Raw genomic sequence first — 7482 nt, forward strand, 5'->3', positions numbered from 1 at the left:
GCTTGATGGATGCGACCTCTGCCTTGCTGGAGCACTTTTCTTGGTTTCCTAGAGCTCGGCGCTGTTCCTATAGTTTAGCTGTATTTGCCATTTCTTTTTTTTTTTAAAGAACAAAAGCTTTGTTAATTTTTATTTATTAATTTCTTTTTCGAGGGGGGTGGCAGCAGCTTCCCAGAAAAAAATTCATCCTTAATGTGCTGTGCGAATAGACTGACTTCATCCCGATCGCGGATGGGTGTCTGCGCTTCCGGGGGGAGCTGGGGCGGGGTGGGAAAGGGAAGAGATAAAAATGTGAGGAACTTGCTCTCCGCAAATAATCCACTCCCATACGTGCTGAAATGCTCGTTTTGCAGTCCATTAAGCTCAAGTTAATGCAGGTAGAGCATGTCTGGTATCGAGAGGATGGTAAAGATTTCGGGTTTTAATTGTACTCAGATGAAAAATCCTCCCCGTTCCTGGCCGGTGCTGGTACTTCTGCAGCAAAGACAACAGGCCCCGCAGGAAGCGTGAGGCCAAGGTTAAAGCACTTCTAAGTCAAGATGCTACGATACCCAAAGAAGCAATTTCCCATTGTATTGCGTATCTTCTGGCACTTTATCAGCATGAATAGAAACTGCGAGCGAAAGGGGTGTGCGGGGACCCATTGGAGCTGCAGATGGCTTTAAATTTCCCCTAACTTTCTCCGGATTCAAGGTTATCCTCTTGGCTTTGTGCAGGCCTGCGCACTTGGGCTAATTGCAACTCCAAACAAACAGTAGCGTTGCCCCTCCTTGCCCCGCCAGCGTGAAAAGAAAGCAAATGGAGACGTACCTGGAAAATAAAGCGTGTTTATTATCATGCTGTGAAGCCCCACGGGATATTTTAGCCCTCGTGGTTTTACTTAAAACATCCTGAATCCCACTGGTTTTGTCAGCAGCGTGAAAAACAGCAAATGGAAGGAGGTGCAGATGCCTCGGGCAGGGAGCAGGAGGCACGTAGGGAAAGACAACCCTTTGCCACCACTTAAAATCTCCCTGATGGTGAAAGCTTCCCCCGGGGCAGTGGACAGCACGGGAAAAGTGGAGACACCATAAATCCCATGAGGTGGAGATACCACAAATGCCATGAGACGATGAGGTTTGCCTACCTGCTCCTCTTGGGTGCTTCTGAGAAGATACAAGGCTGGTCTCCATCCAGCTGGAGCTTGGGGACCGATGAATCATTTGCATTCCCACCTCTCACCGAAATTGCTAGCGGCGACTTGGGCTCCATCCCTCTGGATCTGAGAAAGCGGATCACAAACCAAACCCATCATGTCCTGGGCCAAACTCACCCCATGTTTGTATGTTGCCAGTGACTGTGACGCCTTGTAGCAGAAATACAGGAGTTTTCTCCTGTAGGTCAGTGAAGAAATAGAAATTTAGGTGGGTGCATGTCTGAATTTCTGTCCAGTGAAGCAGACTCGCATCCTTTGAAGGAGTTGCCCAGCAAGAAAAGTTTCACTGGCCGGGCCTGGCCCATTGCACCAACAACCTTGAGCAGGGTGGAGAGAAGATTTAGAGAAATCCACGTGCACCACAGACTTGTTCTGTCATTTCGTCAGATAGACTTCTCATGGGTATTACCCCACAAGTGGCATTTGGCCTTGGGCTTTGAGAGGGAACAGAAACACCCATAGGAATACAACACGTATAGCAAAGATTTCGCTACCTCTGCGTGGAGGGACAACCAGTGGGCAACAGTGCTGGAGCCTTGTCCTGGGGAAACCTTGAGGTGTTACAGCCTTTCTGTTACCAATAGAGGGAAAAAAGAAGTTGAGCAGGTTAGAAAACATGAAAAGAAAGAAACATGAAAACAGCTGAGCCACTTTCCCTTCAAAGAGGCACAAATTTGGACCAGAGTCTGCTCCTGGAGAAGATGCAAGGGGAAAAAAATGGCAAAGATGCTACATCCAGCACCAGCGACACCAGGAGTCTCTCGCCGTTCCCCAGCCCTGATATTAATAGTTCCGTTCACCTCACTGAAATTATTCCTAGGGGTACTAGCAACAGGCCCCTCAATCCAATTTTCTTCTATCATCTATTTGGTGATAAATGTACGTTAATCAGATGCCGGCTAATCTGCGCCGCCTCTCAAGACCCTGGAAACTTGTGCCTTTTGCAGGTAAAAGTGAAGTTGGTAGTTTTCCAGACGCTGTTATTTGGATGCGCCGTGTAATATCAAAGTGGCAACGGCTCGAAATGCGATATTAGTAAGATAGATCACATAAAAAACCGAGCCAATTTAGTTATATTAAATGAGTGCATGGCCTCAAATTCCTAAAGCGAAGCAGCTGGTATAAAAGTGATATAACTATCGATGCAATGTATTATGAGTTTTATTCTTATTATTTTTTTATTAACAAATTTTTCATTCTTTCCCCTGCTGTGGCAATGCCATGCGATAAAGAGTGAGGGCTTGCTTACCTGCAAAACAAGAGCTTTATTACGTGTTCTGAAATAGATCATTTACAACAACAACAAGTGGTATTTAATAAAGTTCGGGGATAGCCAATTGCAGGGAGCTGTGTTTCATATTGCTGCTAGCGAGAGCTAACTTTGGGAAGGAAAATGAAATGTTAACCAAAAAGCCATTTCCCAGAGAAATAGCCCCACTGTACATCATCAAACTAATAAAAGCATGCAGTCATGTAAGGCAAGGAAATTCCTCCTTCTCCTGGTCACAAATCTTTTTTACCCCATTTCCCCGTGTACTCAGTCTCAGAACACAATTACAGATTTCTATCAGTTTTGTTGGTGAATTTACGCGGCTCTTTACTGCTCACCTGCTTCTTCTCATCTCGGTTGTTTTCATTAATGAATCACGGAAGCATTAATTAACATTTAAGAGGCAGATAGCGGGTTCTTTTCTTCTGTGGATCACTTAATCAGAAGTGGGCCAGTGTTTTTCAGTTGTAAGTGGAAATCCAGAAATGGAGAACAGCTACATTTTCAGGTTGTGCTTTACATACCCAGCAGAAACATTTTACTATAAAATTTTAAATGAAAAAAAAGGACCTAAAGACACATCAGTTTCCAGAAGAGGCCTAGCCTTCACCAACTCTCATGCAGATGCTTTACAAGTTAATTCTTTGTGGAAAAATCAAACCTACTGCCGTGGCCGAAGAGGAACAGAGCTCTTTCTTTGAAAACTTGACTGGAGATGTCAGCTCACCGGCAGTCCTGACAGCAAATGGAAAGCCAAGTCTAGAGGTGGGGGCTGCTCTTTGGTCTCGGTGGTTGACGAGTGGAAGAGCCCCGAGATGGACCCTGCACAGCATCAGGCCATGGGAAATGCCACCAAGGCCTCAAGCAGGTGGGATACGGGTGTCCCTCAGCCATCAGTATGTCCATAGGCTCTTTTCCCCTGGCTTGTGCGGAAGCAGGTTGAATGTTCATGGTAAACAGATGTATTTTATGGGGTTCATATACAAACCCCATTCATTATCATTGACACACTAAAGACTCTGAGGATTTAGCACTTCTGAAAAGTCAAGTTCGTGGTGTTTTCAAGATTGACGTCCTGAACTGAGATAGAGAAAACCAAAGGACCCAAAGTAGTTGGATGTGATTTAGTCAAGGGCTCCGGTACAGCCAGGGCTGGACTCTGGATCCTGTCCTCGATGCCAGCGACCAGGATGAGAGAAGACGCACAACGATAACGGCTAAGACTAAAAAGAATGAAGGAGAGCAGCTTCGAGGCAGAACAGGCTACCTCTGTCTTCTCATCAGACAAACCCTTCGACAGACCCTCCCAAGGCACAAATCACCGCGTGTGTGCCATCTTTCTAAATGAAATGTTGCTACAATAACAGATCTCAAGTGTCCCCTGAAGGCGCGCTGTTCGATATTTATAATCACTTAATAAACACATGAGAAATGGCACAGTACAGCCCTACATAATCTATGGGCAATGATCCTTGGTGACAAAGTGTAAGTGACCAAATCCCTTTCCAGGTCTAATGATATTTTGCTCTAGTAAGCCAGTGATATATCTCGTATGGCAAAAATAAAGCACTCATGCATAAAATTAATACAGTAAGCTCTGAAGTCATAAAGCTTTCAGTCTGTGATATATTAGATGAGAAAATGACTAACCTGTAATTCATGTTCTCCTGGTGCCTTATTCCCAATAGGTTGTAGGGTCACCTAGCACTGCATGATCAAACCGGGCTGTTCCAGAAGCATACGAATTATTAACAAACCAGTTAGGAAGCCCATTAGGGTCATGTGCATGAAAAGCCCTGCGAGGACACGGGTAGCAGCTTCTCTTCACAGAGGTCAAATATTTCTGTTCTTTCCAAATCTGCCTGAGAAAACTTAGAGTAAATCACCTCCATCCATTTTGCTCCTCTCACTCCTCGGAGAGCTCGCGATGCGACCAAAGGCATTTGGACACTTACTGAAGTAGCTGGGACCTCTTTCTGGGTAGATTTCCCTGCTATTTAACAGCACAGATGCAATTCCCACGTAGGCCTGCAATACAATCGGGAACGGTTTGCTAGAAATCCACAAAAAGCATGACGGCAGTGTGCACATACAGCCACGCACTGTTTCCAGAAACATCACCTTATTTTTCACTCCCGTGAGCCTCCTCTACATCTCACGCACACCAGCCATCCCAGTGCAGTGGCAGACTGGCTACCGGTTGTCTCTGAGGGGCTGGACCATGCCTGGACTGTGGCTGGACTGTGGTTGGGCTTGCATGCTGTTGCAGACTCACCACCCATCAGGTGTTGCGTAGCCCTCTGGGAGCTCTTGCAGTGTCCTGGTCTCCTGTACCAGTGTGAACTGGTGTCAGAGAAAATTTCTCCGGCTCCCTGGAAGAAGTGAAGAACCATCCAGAAAGCGAGGGCAGGGGTGGTGAAGAAACCAGCAGCATCGCGAGTCTGCAGCGCGAGTGAGGGCTATGAAAACGCATTGCCATGGCAAAGCCTCTTCCACGCAGCATCTTGCTGGGGCCCTATGGGAAGCAGGGCCTACAGCTGCAAATACAAAAACCCTTCACAAAGATATCCTCAGTAGCGTCAAATATTGAAATTACCTCTCTGCAGGTGTGTTGCATGCCTTTTCATTGCTGATTGTAGTAACGCAGGGACGAGAAATCCAACCCAAAGACCATTTTTCAAGGTCCTTCCATAAGAAAACGCAGACACTGCTTGCTCCGACTGCGGGTGCGGCAGGGATCACACACAAGAACGTACTGTAGACTCCATCGATCTGCAATCCATCCCTTGTTTCAACCAGAAAAATAATTATCTTTTGCATGTGAAATGATCAAAGTGCTTTAAAAAAAAAAAAAAAAATCAAACTCCAGCTCCTCAATCAGGAACGCTGCCAAGTTATCGAATCAATAAGTTGTTAGATACTTGAAGTATGGGAATATGTGAAAGCTATCAAATGATTTCTTTGTTAATAAACTGCTACAGTAATTACCATTAGAATAGAAATGGAAAGATACAGATCAGAAATGGAAAGCTGTGAATGGTTTCTCATTAAGTGAAATTAAAGCGCACAGGATTTTTTTTTTTTTGCTTTTGGCCGTGATTCTGCAACGTTTTGAACTCGCATACCCAGAGCTGCTCATGCACCCAGCTTTGTGTATCCCCATTTCACCTAAAGATCTTCAGGTCAGTGAGCCTCCAGTAGAGGAGAGCTTACCTGGAGGTCAGTTGAAGTCAGGGGCATGGAGGTGTTGCGCCTTGCAGAACTGAGCCCCATACATGGTGGTAGAGCATCCTGGAGCAGCTCAGCCAGCAATGGTCATCACAGAGGTGTCCACACTGGAGCTCAAATAAGACCAGTGCAGATGTTCTCCATGAGCCACAGATTTTAGTGCCGGACACGAATCCTCAATCTGAACAACAACGTGGTACTGGGAAATAACAGCGACAAGATTCAGAAATCGGGAGGTGCTGGTTCACAGAGCAGTTGAGTTAGCCATGCCTCATCTTGCATGTACCATATCTGCTGTGCTGCCCAGGCCCTCAGCTCTGCCAGGGGTGGAAAGTGGGATACCAGGGGTGGAATGTGGGATACCAGGGAGCATGGAGAACTAGGTTAGACGTGTGGAAAGACCTTGGGGAAACCGGAGACCTGAGGGTTGAGTCCTGGTTTGAGGTGGGCAAGAGAGCATGGGAAGACTGGGGATGATAGTGTGGCTCTCCATTAAGGTCTTGGTATGTGGCTCCAAGGGCAAGGAGGTTCAGCCCATGCTGACTGAGTGCTAAACAGAAAGGCAGCCATCATGAGGGTATCATGACCCAAATTCTTAATTTTCAAAGGTCTGTGGTGCTAAAACATAAGGTTTCAGTCAAAGAACATGGCAAGTTCTGCAAATCACAAATACATTAGGAGCCCTCCCTACCCTTCCCGCTTGCTACTTGTGGTCATTAGAATAATAGATATTTTCAGCGAAAAAGCTTGACCTTTTCTAAAGTGCAGGTCAGAGAACGCAATGAGTTACACATCGGGTTCAGCTTCGCTCCAATTAGCAGGACAGAAATTGTCATGTTGGCTTTGAAGGGAGGTTGGAGAAAACCGTTTGCTGCAGGTCGAGGAATGGTCTAGCTGTTAAAGCTAGCTCAGCTGCCCACGCAACAGCCTGAACCACCCCGACATCGTTCCTCCTTAGCTTGCCTATAGCTTAGAGAGCATGTGGGTGAAAGCAGATCTTCCTTCATGATGTAGGAGATGCAGAGCAAGTAGTCCCCTCGACGAAAAGGGCAGGTCTCAAAAACCCCAACTCTTTTTATGAGGAAAAGAAAGGTTGTGGAGGCTGGAAAACACCTGAAAAGTATCATTCAACATCTGCAAATCCCACTTTACCCGCAGTGCTTAGACAGGACAATATTAATAGCCCCACAGCTTTGCTCGTACAGAATTTCAAGTGCTTCCAGACCCTTTCCAGACGTAAGGTATTTACTGAAATTGGTTGTCTTCTACTAGCACATAAAGGAGAAGAGGGGGAAAAAAGGACTAATGGATGTACATTAACCTTTTGGTACTAGATTTCCCGATACTAGCTACTAATGCAAAATCCATTAGAAGGAAATGTCTGGGAACCATGGTGCGTAAATGTTATAATGCAGTGAATGAGTCTGTGAAAATCTGAGGCAGGCATGGCAGGAACAGAGACTCATGCAAAGGTGGTTGCAAGTGCAAGACAATTAAAGCAAGCTCTCTGATTTGCTTTGGGCAGAGAAACCTTGCAAAAAGGGCCTGGAGAGGTGAAGATTTGGAAAGTGAGCTTTGCAGCTGCCCCTTTTGCAGGAGAATTTTGTTGCTCCCCCCAAGGGCAGAGCTTTGAAGCACCTGCATAAACCTCTTCCATTGCCACACAAACCCTTTTTCTTGCGTCTTTCTCTTCCTTTGCTTGCCTGCCCGTGCAAGCATTGCCCAGCGTGCTGGTGGAGGCTATGGTAAGGGAGATGAAATGGCTTTCCCTGCTCCAACACAGCCTTTC

This window comes from Calonectris borealis, chromosome 6, assembly GCF_964195595.1.
Source record: "Calonectris borealis chromosome 6, bCalBor7.hap1.2, whole genome shotgun sequence".
NCBI lineage: Eukaryota > Metazoa > Chordata > Aves > Procellariiformes > Procellariidae > Calonectris > Calonectris borealis.